Here is a 17,996-nt window from a genome sequence, read left to right as displayed (position 1 = left end):
GTAATTCTAATATAGGTTCTTGTCTAGATGAGTCGAATGTATCCATAGATGTTTCTGGGATATTCTTTTTTAAATGTGAGCTCCGATTATTTGATGTAGAAGCAGTCACTGTGGGAGGAGAAGGAGATGTTGCTGGTACTGTAATTGCAGTATTATTTGCCTGGTTCATCTGCTTAGGGGTATTGGACTGTTGCTGGGAGAGAACAGCCCTAGCCCAGTCAGAAATTGAAGTGTTTATAGGTACTGTAACATCGGTTTGGGTGCCCACTGATTGATACTTTTGCGCAATACTGGCGTACGTACGCTTAGTCAAACTGGGAGCAATTACTTTCCTTGCTTCTTGAAAACTTACTTTATTTTCAATCTTATATGTCACAATTTTCTTTTCAGTTTTCCATTTCTCGCAAGACCTGGAATAGGCAGGATGGTTGCCTTTACAGTTGGGGCAGGCCATTTCTTTTGCTGAGCAATCACTTTGAGTGTGTTCAGAGGACCCACAATTGGGGCAAACTTGATTTCCTCTACATGCCATTTGAGAGTGACCATACTTTTGGCACTTAAAACATCTCAAAGGATTAGGGATGTAGGGCCTAATTCGACAATGTAGATAGCCTGCTTTTATCGATGTTGGTAGATTTGGTGTATTGAAAGTGAGGATAATGTTCCTTGTAGGTGCAAGTATATTGTCTTTTTTAGTCTTAATCCTTTTGACTGCAATGACATTTTGGTCTTGAAGTTCTTGCATTATCTCCTCCTCCGTGACATTCAAAAGATCCCAGCTGGATATAATCCCTTTGGATGTATTTAGGGTAGCATGGGGAGAAACCTTTACTGGAATTCCAGCAAAGTTGGCAAGGTTTAGTAGTTTCTGCGAATGTCCATGGTTTATTGTCTCCACTAGTAGGTCGCCTGATTGCAGCCTCTTGACTGTCTTAGGCGATCCTGCCAGACGTTCCAGATGTTTTTGGATAACAAACGGAGAGAGCTTACTGAGAGGCTGATCTCCAAGAGAGTGCATTATTAGAAATGCAGGACAATTTGTCGCTGAGGAAGTGGTTTTCATCCTCTTGGGTTGCGACGTGTTATGCTCGTTGTCTAACTCTGGCCGAGAGCTTGTCGGCTCGAGAGGCGGAAAGGCATGTTGATCCATGTTTGCTCCTTTTAATCCTTGGCAGATGAGCTTTTCTGCCAAGACTTCCGGCCCCGCCACGGGGAGGCAGGAGCAGTGCCTGGGGTGACCAAGCGTAGAGTATTAAGTGTTAGTAAAAGAAGTATGAAAAATAAAGAAAGGTAGCTTTTCTTTCTTGCTCTGTACAAGTACTTTTTGTGACAGTAGCTGATATAAAAAATAAATTTATTAAGGACAGGAACTTAATATAACTTTAAATCGCTTTTAGATAATCACTTTTTCAGCACAGAGAAAACGCTCGATCACATTCGCTTGGCACCCGGGGCCTTCCGTTGAAGTAGAGTTCGTTATAAAAAAAAATCAAATCTTCTTTGATATGCGAGGATTTTTGATCTTAAAAGAAAAATCATTGGTAAGAAATAAGACTGATTTAGCAAATAATTGCTCTAAATTATTAATTTAAATGTCTTACTATAGCACAGTATAGTCTGGATAACCTGACTCCCATTAAACAATTTCATTTAATCCGAAGTCACTTCTAACAACAACAAAAAAAAGTAACCTATTTCTGTCTCTATCGAAATTACAAATAAACTGATTCTAGTTCAAGTTTTCAAAATTAAGTAAAACAGGAGAATTTTATCGTCCTCTGTTTTTGTTGACAGCAGAATATAGCTGCCTAGTAAATACAATGATCTTAATGCTTGAACGAGAAGAGCGTAGTCTCTACCACGAGTTTCCTTGGTATTGCACTACCTTAAAAGAATTGCAGAAGGGGCGTATCGGTCATTCTTTAGATACCACCTGATTTCTACAGACCAGCTTCTATTTGCTTAAAAGCAGTAGAAGAAAAATGCAACTCCTTCTAAAGCTCCTGCGACTCTTTCCTTGTTTACTCTCTCTTATTACATTATTCTTTAAGCAGCTCTACTATCTTAAAACTCCTAGGAAGAGAGCCCAGCAAAAGAAAGTACCTTTTGCTTTAATTTTTATTGGTTTTACTAACCTCCACGCTTGGCCACCAAGCCGCACTACTTCTGCCTCTGCGTGGAAGCGCCGGTTACTTGGGTGGTAAAGATAAAGCTCACAGGGCCAAAAAGAACCATTATGGATACAAACAGTTATCAACCTTTAGAGCCTCTGACATCGATCATGGCTCCAATCAACCCAAAAAGCTTCGAAGAGAAGCACATTGTAATAATGATATACCAACTTTCCTGGTGATACATTCTCCATCCACCCAACCTGTGGGCAAGTTATCGCCATTCTTGATTCAAATATATTTGGAATCTATTGCTGGATTACCAAAAGTGGTGAAAAGACTACAATCCGAGTACCTCCTGATTGAAACAGCCATCTCAAAACATTTTAGCTCTAAATATTTTCAGTCTATAAATTACTAAGTTGTTTTTCATACGTAAACTTAGGTCCTTGAGGTTGTCACAGACATTCTCTCAGATATGCCAGACAAGCTGTACTTGCTACCTGGGAGTCTAAAACGCTGATGGAACTGATACCCTGACTTCTAACTCGGCCAAGGACGGTCCCAAGCCCGGCTGCGAAAGGAGGATGGTGGTCATCCTGCCGAAATGACCAGAACCGGGAAACCGGGGAAACTAGGCAAGAAACCGCATGGAATTCGGAACAAGCTCTTTCAGCAATTTTACCACATCCGGCGCAGCCGATGCGCCAGCACTGGGGACCCAGGGTGCCGGTGTGAAGTGGACCACTGGCCACAGCAGTAAGCTTACTACGCCGAAAAGGGCAATTAACATTGGCGAATGGAATGTTCGAACGGCGCACCACGTTGGACAAAAGGAAATCATCGCCCAAGAACTACTTAGGTGCAAGATATCAATCGCGGCATTATCCGAACTAAGGCTCACCGGGTCTGGAACGATGATCATCCAACCACCAGCACCTAGCAAAGCGGTTACGCTATTCTACTCTGGCGGTGAGAAACGAGAAGCAGGAGTGGGCTTTATGGTCGATGTTCAGGCCACCAGTAGTGTGGTCGCTTTCCAACCAATATCGGACCGCCTGGCAGTCCTTACTGTCAAGGGCACCATCAAGACCCATATCATCTCCGCCTATGCACCAACTGAGACTAGCCTGGACCCGACCAAGAATGATTAATTGTACAACCAGCTCCAACATACGCTGGATTCAATTCCACAGACAGATGACTTTAACGGTGACTTTAACGCCAGGTGACTTTACAGGTGACTTTAACGCCAACATTGGCGGGGACAGATCTGGTTGGGAAACAACAATGGGCAAGTTTGGTCATGGGAAGATCAACGACAACGGACTACGTCTGTTGTATTGGTATTGGTATTGGTATTGTTATTTCTGGCGCAAGGGCTACTAGGGCCATATTGCGCCTATCAAAGGTATGGAGTTCAGACATTGTGATTATAGAATCATATCAGATGCGATCATATAGTTGTATCTCTTTGAGGAAGCAGAAAAATTCTTGAAGATTTGCATCATTGTCTATAATATGACGAAGCGTTAAAGGTTCTTGAAGATTTCGTATAATACTGAAAGAGGATATTCGGGCGTCAGTGTATAGTGTACAATCAATGAGAATGTGTTTGATTGTGAGAAAAGCGTTACAGTGCGTACACTTAGGAGGATCGTCTCCTGTGAGTAGATAAAGATGGGTGAGGTGACTGTGACCGATTCGCGCTCTGGACAGGAGCACTTCTTCTCTTCTGCTTGACGTCTGTTGTCCTTTGCCGCATCTAACAACCTGATCATCGGAAACAGCCATTTCCAGCACCCTCAAAAACATCACCTAACATGGCGAAATCCATCTGGCAGGGACTCAGCGATCCTGGACTACATTTTGATCAACGCCCGATTTCGCTCATCACTCATGGACGTCCGTGCCATGAGGGGACCTGATCACTACCTCATCCGGACGAAGGTGCATCTCAAACTACGACATGCAAAAAGGTCTTCTCGGTCAGCCAAGCTGGACTGGAGGCAACTAATTTGTTGTTGTTGTTGTTATGGAGGCTTAATGGCACATAAGCATCTATGGCTATAATGTGCCTATTCACTTATTATTTTAGGAGATGAGGAATTTCCATAAAATCAAAAGAAAATTTTAAATCAGAAATTATTAAAAAGTCCAGTTTGCTTGAGGAAGTCAAAAAATTCAGAAATATTTGCTTTATCACCAATGAGATTTTCAAGAGTTATTGGTTTACGATTATTTATCAGTGAGATCAAGGATGAAGCTCTGTGTTGTTTATAGTAGGGGCAGTCAATTAGAATATGTCTAACAGTCAAGATGTTAGAGCAATGTGTACACTGTGGTGGATCACCTCCAGTGAGTAAATAAAGATGTGTCAGAGGAGTATGACCTATTCTTGCCCTTGAAAGGACTACTTCTTCTCGTCTCGATGAACGGACACTGGAACGCCAAAATTTCGGATCTTGTTTAAACTGAAAGAGTTTATTATTAGTCTGAGAGTGCCAGAGTGCTGTCCATTGTGATAGGCAAGCAGCATGAACGGTTAGTACACAATCTGATGCTGGAACAGGGATATTGGTTAAATCAAAGGTAGTTGGATTTTTTGCAGCTTTATCAGCCAGTTCATTGCCTAAAATACCGGAATGGGCGGGTATCCAACAAAAAGCAACCAGTTGTTGACGTTTTTTGATTTGTAGTAACAAGCTTCTGATTTCATCTAGAACAGGGTGAACTTTATCTTCGCAATTACTTAGTGACATGATTGAGCTGAGGGAATCAGTATAAATAACAGATTTTAAAGAACAGTCGGAATAGAGATTTTCTAAAGCAAGTTTTATTTAATACAATTCAGCAGAAAATATACTAAAATCTGATGGAAGGGATACTGATACAACTGTATTTGGAAACACTGCAGCTGCTCCAACATTTGAATTAGATTTAGAGCCATCTGTATAAATTTGGTAGAAATCAATATATCTTTGAATGTGAACATCATGAATTTGTTTGAAGTTTGTTGCTTGCAAAGTATTCTTTCTCCATTGGCAGAGGTAAGTGTCACAGGTTGGAAGAGGAGGAGGAGCCCATGGTGGTTGAGCAAAGGTTGGTATCTCCTGTACTTTCCGGATGGAAATATTCCAAACCTGCACCAGTTCAAGAAGGCGAAGACCAACTGGTTTAACTATGCTGGGTTTGTTTCTGTATAGGTTTTCTAATGGTGGGTTTAAAAGGTATGACTGAACGGGATGAGAGGCACAACTTTGTATCTTGACAGCATATTTCAACAACAGTGTTTTCCTGCGTAAAGTTAGTGGGGGCTCGTGAGCTTCTATGTAGAGACTATGTGCTGGCGACGTTCTAAACGCACCAATTGCAATTCTCAAAGCACTGTGTTGAATAGAATAGGATCAAGCCAGCGTAATGCACTCTTTCTGGCAGAATCATAGATTGGAGCACCATAATCGAGACGGGATCTGATTAATGCCTTGTACAACCGAAGCAGGGAGGTACGATCTGCACCCCACGTTCGGGCAGATAACGCTCTGAGTATGTTTATTTTTTTCAGACAGGAAGTCCGTACATTTTTAATATGATCTAGGAAATTTAATTTGTGGTCAAGGATTAATCCTAGAAATCTGATGTTAGTAGCGATTGGGATGGAGACATTGGAAATTTGAAGTTCAGGATCCGGATGAAGTTTTCGTTGTCTGCAAAAATGAATTGCAGTTGTTTTCTGCTGAGAGAGTCGGTAGCCGTTGAGGCTGGCCCATTGTTGTATTTTATTTAGTGAAATTTGAAGCTGTCTTTCAATAGATCTCATGTTTTGGGAATGGCAGGAGATGGAAAGGTCATCTGCATATAGATATGTCTCAATTGTGTTTGGAAGCTGTTTGGTGATGGAATCAATTCTAATAGCAAAAAGAGTGGCACTCAATACTGATCCCTGTGGAACACCTTCTTCTTGAATGAAAGTTGAAGAGAGGGCATGTTGGTATCGAACTTGAAATGATCTAGTATGTAGAAAGTTCTTAATAAACACAGGAAGGTTGCCACGTAGTCCGAGAAAGTACAGATCACTAAGTATACCATGCCTCCAGGTGGTATCAAATGCCTTCTCTATGTCTATTGAAACCATTACTAAATGTTCATGTTTGACAAAAGCATTACGGATGGCAAATTCAGCCTTGACCATAAGGTCTAAGCATGACCTGTTTTGACGAAAGCCATATTGACTACCGCTCATTAGCTCTTCCGACTCGATGATCCAGATGAGTCTTCTGTGGATAATTTTCTCAAGGATTTTACTGAGGCAGCTTGAGAGAGATATGGGTCTATAGCTATATGGGTTGGATGGATCTTTTCCAGGTTTTAGGAATGCCAAAACTGTAGAGTGATGCCAAGAAACTGGAAAAACATTTTCTAAAAATATACGATTGTAAAAGACTAGGAGGAGGCGCAAAGCTTTGTCATTAAGATGTTGTAACATGACATAATAAATCCCATCTGGTCCAGCAGCACCATTGCGGGCTGTTCTAATGACATGTAATAGTTCAGAATATTGCAGAGGTTTATTATATGGGAGAAGGTTTGAAGTTTCAAAATTAATACCATGCTTTTCTTTAGTGTTTTTAATTCTGTGGAATGAGCTAGTATATGCTGATGTTGCTGAGATTTCTGCAAAAATATTGCCCAAAGCATTGGCTATATCTACAGGATTAGATATATCTTGCCCATTCCAGGAGAGGATTGGAGAAGGTATGGTAGGAAACTTACCAGACAGCTGTCTAATTCTTTTCCATATTATTTTGGGATCAGTATTTCTGTGAAAAGTGGATGCAAACCGGGTCCAGGATTCTTTCTTTGCTTGCTTTTGTATAAAGCGTGCTTTTGCCCTTAATTTCTTATAATTAATGAGATTGACTGTGCTTGGGCACTGCCGAAACAACTTCCAGGCTTTATTTTTTGCTCTCTTTGCTGTGGTGCATTTGTCATTCCACCAGTAATTATAGTGCTTTCGGCCCGGCGGATTTGATAGTGGTATCGTGTCTTTAGCCACATTTAGAAGATGCGACGTGATGTATTCTGTCACATCATCAATATGCTGGAGGCGGATTTTTTCCTCATCAAGGTCAATTGATGACTGAAATTTTGCCCAGTCTGCTCGGACAAATTTCCACTTTCTGCTGGGTTGAAATGAAGGAATCTTTGCTTTCAGAAAGTTGCATACTATTGGGAAATGGTCACTGCCCATGGGATCGTTTATTACATACCACTCTATGGTTGGGGCTAGTACTGGTGAACAAATTGAGAGATCTATTGCTGAGGTGTGTCCTGCTGGGAGCTGTACGTGTGTCGGTGCACCTGTATTGAGTACAGTGAGATTTAGTGCCTCCAAAAAACTTTCAATTAGTCGGCCTCGTCTATCCAATTTAGTAGAGCCCCATAATGGGTGGTGCCCGTTAAAGTCCCCTAATATACAGAAAGGTGGAGGTATCTGTATAAAGAGGTCTTCGAGATCTTTTAAAGAGCAAGTACAGTTTGGTGGTAGATAGACTGAGACTAGTGTTACTGTACCATGGAGAGTTATACGAACAGCAACAGCTTCTATTTCAGTTTGGAGTGGGATATGTTTAGATGGGATCTTTGAATTTACTAGTATTGCCACACCACCATGGGCAGCGTTAGCAGTATTTCGATCTCTTCGATAAATCCAATAGTTCTTTATCGAAGGAGAAATTTGTGTGGTTAGGTAAGTTTCCTGTAAACAAAAGGCAACCGGAGAATATTGGTTAATTAGGTATTGAATATCGTCTGTGTTGGAACGAAAGCCTCTGCAATTCCATTGTAAGATGTTGTGGTTCATTTTGGTTTAGTTGAGGATGAATCATCTGACTGTTTTTTGTTTGAAGAGGATTTTTTTCGGTCTTTTTTCGGGAAAGTAGGGCGTCCAGTATCCATCGTGTCATTTGCATGAAGTTCTAGTATGGGTTCTTCATGATCTGGGTTTACATCTACTTCCATACTACTGGCTGTTGATTCAGGTTTATTCTTATCTTTAGCAGTTTTAAGTTTTTCTTTGTTATGCAGAACTGTCCGAGTCTCAATTGGGAATTTTTCTGTGTCATTTGAGACTGTCTCAGTATCATTTGGGATACTAATTGGGGTGTTGGTGGCATTGCTGGTTTTCGTTTTAGAATTTTCTTTTCCTGTGGTTGATATGGTTGCTTTAACCCAATTAGATAGCGAGACGTTGGGCGGTATCGACACATCTGTTTGAATTGCAGTTGTATGAAAACTTCGGGTTCGAGAGGCATAAGATGGACTTGGCATGGTCAGCATTATTTGTCTGCGTGCCTCAGGATATGTGACTTTGTGTTCTACTTTATATTTTTGGATATTCCTACCTGTTTTCCACATTTCACATGTTTTAGAAAATGCGGGGTGATTGCCTTTGCAGTTGGGGCAAATGGGAATTGCGGCTGGACAATCTGCCTGCGTATGATCCTTTGCTCCACAAATAGGGCAGATGGCGTCACCTCTGCATGCCTGCTGTGAATGGCCATATTTCTGGCATTTAAAACAGCGAAGAGGATTTGGGATGTATGGACGAATTCGGCAGTTTAAATATCCAGCTTTTACTGAGGATGGCAAATCAGGAGTACTAAAAGTTAAAATGATGGAACGAGTTGGAATGAGATTTCCATCTTTTTTTGTCATTATTCTTTTAGCGCTGATTACCTTTTGGTTGCTAAGTTCTTGTACTAATTCATCCTCAGATACAGTAATTAAGTCCCATTCTGTGATGACACCCTTTGATGAATTTAAGGTATTGTGGGGAGTAACAGATACTGGCAACCCACCAAATGTCGTTGTCTTTAATAGCCACTCCGAATGTTTTGTGGTGGCTGTTTCAATCAGGAGATCTCCGGATTGGAGTCGCTTTACCATTTTTGGTGATCCTGCAATAGATTCTAGATGTCTTTGAATCACGAACGGAGATAACTTACCCACAGGCTGGGTAGACAGAGAGTGCATCACCAAAAAATTGGGAATATCTGAACAGTGTGTTTCTGTTCGAAGCCTTTTGGGTTGGCTATTTTCCTTGTCTTCGTTACCATATTCTGGTCTTGAGCTTGAAGGCTCTAAGGGTGGAAAATTTGTAGAATCCATGATGGCTCCTTTTGGCCCTGGGGGATTATCTTTTCCACCCAGGTTACCGGCCCCGCCACGGGGAGGCAGGAGCAGTGCCACGAGGTGACCAAGCGGTTGGGTTAGTAATTAGTATTTATAGAAAAAAAACAGAAAGGTGGATTCCCTTTCTGGGCCTTTCCCTACTTCTTGTAGAGTGAAAGTGCTACTTGGATATACAAAGAAATCAAGAAAACGGTTTTTGAAACAAAAATAGAATCTGTTTGCTCAAATACTCTTTGCAGAAATCGCTTGGCCACGGAACGCTTGGCACCCGGGGCCGAGGCAACTAATGAATGCTGCCAATAAACAGGCATATCAGATCGCCCTGTCCAACCGTTTTGAGACACTGCCCGCGTCCGAGGATATAAATGAAGAAGAAAAGCAGATCTCTGATGCCATCCTGGAATGTGCCAAGCCCCTATGTCCACCTGCCCGACGCCGAACGCAATCATGGATATCAGACGAGTGCCTCGACCTCGTGGACAAACGGAAACAGGCAAAATTGGTCGACTTCGAACGGTACCGGCAGTTAAACCGAGAAGTCCGATAGAGGATGAAAGCGGAGAGAGAAGCATACTGGAACCAAGCGGCAGACGATCTTGAAGAGACGGCATCCAAGCACGCGTACCGCACTCTCTACCGTACCCTCAGATGTCTGAGTGGAAAGGTTTACTCTTTGGTGGCTTGTGGTATGGAGGGTATCTGTCAGTTTTGGAACATCATCTTTAATCTTTATTTCTTGATAAGGCAATAACGTGGATTAACTGGCTTTTCTTATGAATTTTGTGCCGATATTAAGGCTACAGTTAATTCTAGGATATCCAAGAAATATAATGAAATACCGGACAGGATCTCGTGGCGCCATACCTAATACTTTGTCTCAAACTATTATGTAAGTGAAAATAAACTTCGAAGTCAAAATTTGGTTTACGTTTGTCGTAAATAGAAATAATGCAGTTACTGTAGTGTATTTGTGCCACTAATTTTATCATTAATCTTTCGAATTTCACGATAAAAGAATGGATCCAACTTTTGGCTTCTGTTCGGACCTGCCTACCCAAGTGCCCATTAATCCCTGCTCGTATGTTTATACACCTTTTAGTATGGTTCATGCTGACACGTCTAATGTAACGAGCAAACTTTTGCCATCAACTTCACAGAACTTGTCTGTTCCTCCTAATTGCAGCACAGCCAGTGGAGCTATTAATCAGTTAGCATCATCGGGTGAGAATTTGAAGAAACAGTTCCATGTGAAGTTTGCGGAAAGAAATTTTCTCAGAAAGGGAATTTAAGAACACACATGTTTAGCCATTCGGGTAATAAGCCATTTCATTGTGATAAAGGCTTTGTGCCGAAATCCAGTCTTGAACATCGTCGGAGTGTTTATTGTGGTGTTAAGCCGTTTTCGTGTGACATATGTGGAAAATGTTTTACAAAGAAGGGCAATATGAAAACTCACAGATTATCACATTCTGGTACAAAGCCATTTCCTTGTGAAATTTGTGGTAGAGGATTTGCTCAGAAAGGAAACATGAAGACTCATTTACGGACACATTATGGTGAAAAACCATTCTGTTGCGATTTCTGTGGTAAAAAGTTTACAGTGAAAGGGAATTTAAAAACTCATGTGCTCTCTCATAAAGGCATCAAACTATTTTCTTGTGAGCTGTGTGGAAAATCTTTCTCAGAAGTTAAGCATGGAGTTCATATGAATAGTCATACAGTTAAAAAGCCCTACACATGTGATGTGTGGTAAAAAGTTCACCCAAAAGGGCAATATGAAAACACACACGCGTTCCCATAGTGGTGAGAAACTTCATGCTTGCCCGATTTGTGGCAAGTGCTTTACGCAAAAGGGAAACATGAAACTCACATAAAGCTTCATTTACGCACTCCAGCAGTGGATAAACCATATCACTGTGGAGTCTGTGGAAAAGCATTTGTGACAAGATCAAGTCTTGAATGCCACATGATGAATCACCTTGGGCAAAATACCATTGCAAAAGTAAATAATAAAGCATGAGCCTGCTGTCAATTGTTTGTTTTTGGTTTTTTATTGGCGCATTGGCAGCTGTGGCCATAATGCGCCAAGACTATGCAATATTTAAAAGTTTAAATTCTCGGTGACCTAATTAGTTAGGTCACCATGTCCAGATAAATAATAACAAATATATAAAAATTAAATCAATAAAGAGATAACAATAACAAATTTTAAATACAATTAAAAACTTTTATTGATTTAAAATAGCTAAAAACAGCAGACACGTTGTCATTGTCGGATAAAATCTGACTGAGTGTATAAGGCTCAGTCAGATGACTAAAAGCGGTAAAACGGGTGCTGCTAAAATCTGGACAGTCAATTAAAAGGTGTCTAATCGTTAGGATTGTGCCACAGGACACACACATAGGAGGGTCATCAGCCCTCAGCAAAAACGAATGAGTTAAATGACTGTGTCCTATGCGGGTCCGGGCAAGAACAACTTCCTCCTTACGATTCCTGCGCAGACTAGACTGCCACGGTTCAATTACAGGTTTTATATGATATAACTTATTCGCAGTCTGTCTATTCCACGAATCCTGCCATTGGGAATGTATCTTTTGATGTATTATTTGCCTGTAGTCTGTATAGGGGACTAACAGGCAGTGGTCATTATTGGGAATTGCTGATTTGGCTGCGGCGTCAGCCAAATCATTTCCCCTAATCCCAATGTGGCTAGGAATCCAGCAGAAGCGGATATCATATTCACGTTCATGGAGAACGTGAATCTTCTGCTGAATGCTAGACAGAACTGGATGAGAATTATATCTCACAGATATTAAAGCCTGTAACACGCTGAGAGCGTCGGTATACAAAATGAACCGTTGGTATTGGCATTCACTAATGTGATCCAAGGCTAACTCTATAGCGTGCAGCTCTGCAGTAAATATGCTGCATTCAGAGGGAATCTGCTCCGATGTAGTGCTGTCTGTAAAGACAGCAGCAGATCCCACATATGATTCTGACTTCGACCCGTCTGTGTAGACTGGCGCGAAGTCAGAATGTTCAGCTCGGTGTGCTGAAAAAAGCTGCAGGTAGACAGACGATGGAGTGTCCGACTTTCCCCAATTTCGAAGGGACAAGTCACATGCCGGGACATGAGCATGCCAGGGTGGAAGGGGTTGCTTTGGTGTTTGGGCAACCCTGTCTACCTTTATATTAAGTTCTTTGAGTAGCTCTTGGACACGAATACCAAAAGGACGATTGGCAGTCTTACGGGTGTTGTACAAATTTTCCCATCGTGGCTCAAAAACGGTTAGCCACGTAGGGTGGTCTGGCAGGGATTTCAGTTTTAGAGCGTAGTTTAGAGACAACTGCTTACGTCGAAGCAATAATGGCGGTTCGTTTGCTTCGACGTATAAGCTCTGGACAGGAGATGTGCGATATGCTCCAATAGCGGTACGGAGAGCCAGATGATGGACAGGATCGAGCCAACGAAGTACACTGTCTCTGGCCGAATTGTATACCAGGGACCCGTAATCCAGTCTGGATCGTACAAGTGCACGATAGATGCGTAGTAGGGTGCATCGATCCGCACCCCAAGATGTTGAGGAAAGAGAGCGCAGAATATTTAGCCCTCTTGTGCACTTTGTGCGGAGTTGACGGATGTGATCCAGAAAGGTCAGCTTTTTATCGAATACGAGTCCCAAGAATTTTGTGTCCGCTGCTATTGGGATTACATTTTGTCCGAGCTTTAATTCAGGCTCAGGATGAAGATTACGCTTACGACAAAAGTGTACGCAAACGGTCTTCTCCGGCGAGAACCTGAAGCCATTAGCAAGAGCCCAGGAGTTGAGGCGATCAATAGCTTTCTGCAGTTGTCTTTCAATAACCCTCATGTTGCATGACTGACAGAATATGCTAAAGTCATCAACATAGAGGGCACAGTTTACAGTTGGAGGAAGTTGTTCTGTGATGGAATTCACTTTGATGGCAAAAAGCGTGACACTTAATACTGATCCTTGTGGTACTCCCTCCTCTTGGCTGAAGGAACGAGAGAGTGAGGATCCCACACGAACTTGGAAAGATCGATTGGCTAAAAAGTTTTTAATAAAAATGGGGAGTTGCCCCCTAAGGCCAAGGCTATGCAGATCTTTTAAGATGCCAAATCTCCAAGTTGTGTCATACGCTTTCTCCATGTCAAAGAACACCGACACCAAGTGTTCACGTTTTAGGAAAGCATCCCGGATGGATGCTTCCAATCTAATAAGATGGTCCAAAGTGGACCGGTTCCTTCGGAAGCCGCACTGTATGTTGGAGAGAAGGTCATTTGATTCTAAGTACCATATTAAACGAGAATTAACCATTCTCTCCAGGATTTTGCACAGACAGCTAGTCAGAGCAATAGGACGATAGTTGGTGGTGACTTTTGGATCCTTTCCTGGCTTAGGGAAGGCAAGAACGATTGCCTTTCTCCAGGAATCCGGAAACTGCCCTTCAGTAAAGATTCTGTTATACAGAAGGAGCAGACAATCCATAGATTTTGGTGAAAGATGTTTAATCATGTCATAATGGATGCCATCTGGTCCAACAGCACTTGCTTTGGAAAGAGCGAGGGCTCTTTTCAGTTCCTGAATAGTAAAATCCCCGTTGTAGGGATAGAGGCCCTTGGACTTAAAATTAAGTGCTTCTCTTTCCAGTTTATGTTTCAGGACCAGGAACTCTGGGGAGTACGAGGATGTTGCGGAGATGTTAGAGAATGTTTCCCCAAGAGCATTGGCTATTGCAGTTGGATCTGCAACAGCGCATCCATTATAATCTAAGATTGAAGAAGGGTGGGATGTATATTTTCCCTTCATTTTCCGGATTTTATCCCAGACTACCTTAGAGTTGGTAGACTGGTTAATAGATGATGTAAAACGGATCCACGATTCCTTTTGGCTCTGACGACGGATGTAGCGTGCTTTGGCTCGTGCACGTTTGAAGGCTATAAGGTTGTTCGTGGTAGGATATCGGCGAAATATCCCCCACGCTTTGTTTTGAGCCTTTTTTGCTGCTGTGCATTGTGAATTCCACCAAGGTTTGGGAAATGGTGGAAACCGGGCTGATGTTTTTGGGACAGCATTAGCAGCTGCGTGGACAATGATTTCTGTGATGTACGTTACTGCGTCATTGATAGGCTCCTGACTGACTGTACTGAGGTCAAAATTTGCCTGATGTTGGAAGGCATTCCAGTCAGCCTGATCAAACTTCCACCGTGGTAACCTAAAAGGAAGACACGGTCTCCCACTGTGTAACAAGGTTATCACAGGGAAGTGATCACTTCCGTATGGATTCTCCTCCACTTCCCAGGTGAGTGAAGGGAGTAGAGAAGGGGAGCAGATAGAGAGATCAATGGCAGAAAAAGTACGGGTAGGCATATGGAAGAAGGTGTTTGTTCCAGTATTTAGAAGGGAAAGGTCATTGTCATTGAGCATACGCTCTATGACTCGTCCCCTTCCGTTGATGTTAGCACTACCCCACAGGGTGTTATGTCCGTTAAAATCCCCGAGAAGTAAGAAAGGGGGAGGCAACTGCGTTACAAGATCATCAAGGTCTTCCTGGGAGATGTCAGTCCCAGGTGGCAAATAAATCGAGCAGACCGTTATTAAAAATCCCACTGTAAGGCGAATTGCAACAGCCTCTATGCTGGTTGTAATTAGCAAGGGCTGAACTGGGGTCTGATTACCCACAAGGATAGCCACTCCTCCATGAGCAGGACCATCCGCAATTCTATCCTTACGAAAGATTGTGATGTTATGCAGGGTGGGATCATCATTTGCCTTTAGATATGTCTCCTGCAAGCAAAAGCAAACTGGCTCGTGCTTTTGCAGGAGGGCCTTGATGTCATCAGTATTTCGCCGGAATCCACGACAATTCCATTGTAGGAATTTAGCCATTATTTTGGCTTGGTGGGTCCATCAGGCGGCTTCCGAGGTGCTGAGGGCTTACTTTTATCAGTCTTGGCTTTGTCTTTTTTGGGGAAGAATGGACGATGTCCCGTGTCCATTTCTTCCTCCGCAAAGAGTTCCAAGACTGATTCATCCTGTACCTCCTTGTTCTCTACATCCATTCTTTCTGTTGTTACTTCAGGCTCTTTACCACTTGGTTTTGGTAGTGGTGGAGCACTAGGAGGTACGGATATAGGAGTGGCAACTGACTGTGTTTTTTTGGTGGGCTTTTGAGAACTCAATAAATAGCGTGCAATCGGGGTGAATGACTCTCTTGGTGGTATAGTCATCTCAGTTTGTGTCCCGATAGTGCTCTTAGCAGAAACCTTCTGGGCATATGAAGGTTTCCCGCTATTTACTGGTTGGATACGTTTTCTGGCCTCTGGGTAGGAAATATTCAGCTCTGTTTTTAGTTTTTGGATTTCTTTTTCGTCTTTCCACCGCTGGCATGCTCTTGAATAGGCGGGGTGCTCACCTTGGCAGTTAACACAGGCGGGTTTTGGAGCTGTACATTCCTTGCTCTCGTGGTCTTTAATACCACATCGAGCACAGGCAGGGTTACCACGACAAGATGTTTGTGAGTGGCCGTATTTTTGGCATCTAAAACACCGCAGTGGGTTTGGGATATAAATCCTCACTGGGCAGTTTAGATAACCTGCCTTGATGGAATTTGGAGGCCGTGGGGTGTTAAACGTGAGGATGAGAACTCGGGTAGGGACGAGATTCCCATCCTTCCGTATCGATATTCTCTTTACAGCTGTCACTCCTTGGTCTTTCAATTCAGAGCAGATCTCTTCTTCAGAAACATGAAGAAGGTCCCACTCTGATATGACACCACGTGAAGAATTTAGAGTTTTGTGAGGGGTTACGATGATAGGTATTCCCCCTATGGATGTAGCCTTTATGATTTTTTCCGCTTGCTTGGTGGTAGAAGCTTCGACCAAAAGGTCGCCAGAACGCAGTCTTTTTACAGATTTTGGTGAACCTGCCAACCCTTCTAATCCTTTCTGGATGAAGAAGGGTGACATCTTTCCAATGGACTGCTCTCCGGTGGAATGGAGAATGAGGAAAAGCGGTGTCACTAATGGTGGTGATTTATCCTCAGTTCTGGCTCGTTTTGCAGAGGTGTTATCTGCGTCATCATCTCGATTAGGTAGGGGCCTTGTTGGGGCCCCAGAAGAAAGGGGATTTGAATTACTCATGAGAGTAAAGAAAAATGTCTGATGCCTAAGTACCTCACCCACCACGGAGCCCTACGAGGGGGCGCCCACTCGTGAACTAGCAGGTACTGCGTACACGAATGGGACGCCGAGTTCGCTTAGAACACCATACCCACGTTACCAATAAGTCTTTATCCCGTCCCAGGACCATAGGGAGGGAGACTTATTGGAACGCAGTTGACCCTAGCAGTATAATACCACCCGCCGATTGATCCCAGTCGAGCCGGTCCGGGACCACCCGTCTCGTCGAAGCAGGGGCCAAAGTGGTGTATTAAGGCTGGGCCCCTCAACCACCAGGATCCCCCTTTCCGCTTCCACGGGTCGCGGCGCACGGCTGCACACGCCGGATTCCAATGATGTAACCCTGGAACCAAGGTATGGGCGTTGGATCCCAGTGATGCTAATCTGGAAAACCAGCAGCATCACTGGGAGGTCCCCTCACCACGTACAGGTGCCCACGTCGAGGGGGCCTGCTGTCAAAATACCTGAATTTGGACAAATTTGAATTGTTCAGTTTGTGCCATTTTCAGTCTAAGTCACCTTCTGTGCACTTCTAGGCATTCAGTTGGGCGCCTCAGTAGCCAGGTGGGAAGGAACAGCAGTGCGTAGCACACGCTTCTTGATTAGACCGGGGTTCGAGCCCGTCACCACCAAATACGGAGGATGCGGAAAGGTCAGGGAATGACCACAGCATATCCCCGGAGCAATATGGCCTTAGTTGCTAATGCTCCTAAAAAACAAAACAAGCGTTCAGTTGCACGTTAAAACAATGTAATAGCTAGTTTTTTATTTTTCTACTCTGATTTTAACAAAAGTTTATGCAGGTTTTCGATTCTGTGAATTGTGCAATTTTATCAAATGACATGCATATGATTATAAATAATGCTGCAGTATTAATATTTTGAGAGGCTGCTTATATTGTTTTAAGAATGCCACATGCTTTGTTTGCATGCATTAGTTAACTTCATTTATGAAGAGTAATGCAACATAGTGAACTGTTTTGGTTTAACTTTTATTGAGATGGTTTATTGATTAGTATGATGGAGGTTATGGTTTCATACAGCTTTGTTTCGTCTTATTTTAAGAGAAGCAGAGAGAAACTATAATGAGAAATATTAAGATAATAGTCAGTATGTTTAAAAAAAATTACTTAGGTACTCCTGTACGTTGTTAGAATAAAAGAAAGACCAAATTGACTAGTGACAACATCAAGAACGCTGATGGAGCTTCGTGCGATCACCGTCCGACCGCCTGCAACGGTGGAGTGAATTCCTTAAAGCATTGTATAATCACGACCCACCTCACGGACCACCAGCAGCCGCACCACCGATCGATCCCCCTGAGGTCTCCATGGTCGATGCCGAGCCTACAGTAGAAGAAGTGAAAGCAGCCAAACAATCCCTAAAGAATGGCAGGGCACCAGGAGTGGACCAAGTCACCACAGAAGCGATCAAAGCCGGGGGAGATGTACTGCTTCGCCGACTACATTCACTCCTCAAAACCATCT

General features: G+C 42.9%; 1 pseudogene; it reads left to right on the top strand.

Annotated features, from left to right (window-relative positions):
* The window catches only part of LOC150077202 (uncharacterized), a 54,033-nt pseudogene extending 42,708 nt beyond the window's left edge, over positions 1-11,325 (top strand).
* The last annotated feature ends 6,671 nt before the right edge of the window (positions 11,326-17,996 follow it).

The sequence above is a fragment of the Mastigoproctus giganteus genome, chromosome 12 (genome assembly GCF_048544385.1).
Source record: "Mastigoproctus giganteus isolate SK-2022 chromosome 12, ASM4854438v1, whole genome shotgun sequence".
Classification (NCBI taxonomy): domain Eukaryota; kingdom Metazoa; phylum Arthropoda; class Arachnida; order Uropygi; family Thelyphonidae; genus Mastigoproctus; species Mastigoproctus giganteus.
Note: the sequence above shows the minus strand (reverse complement) of the source record. Positions and strands in the feature narration are given on the sequence as shown.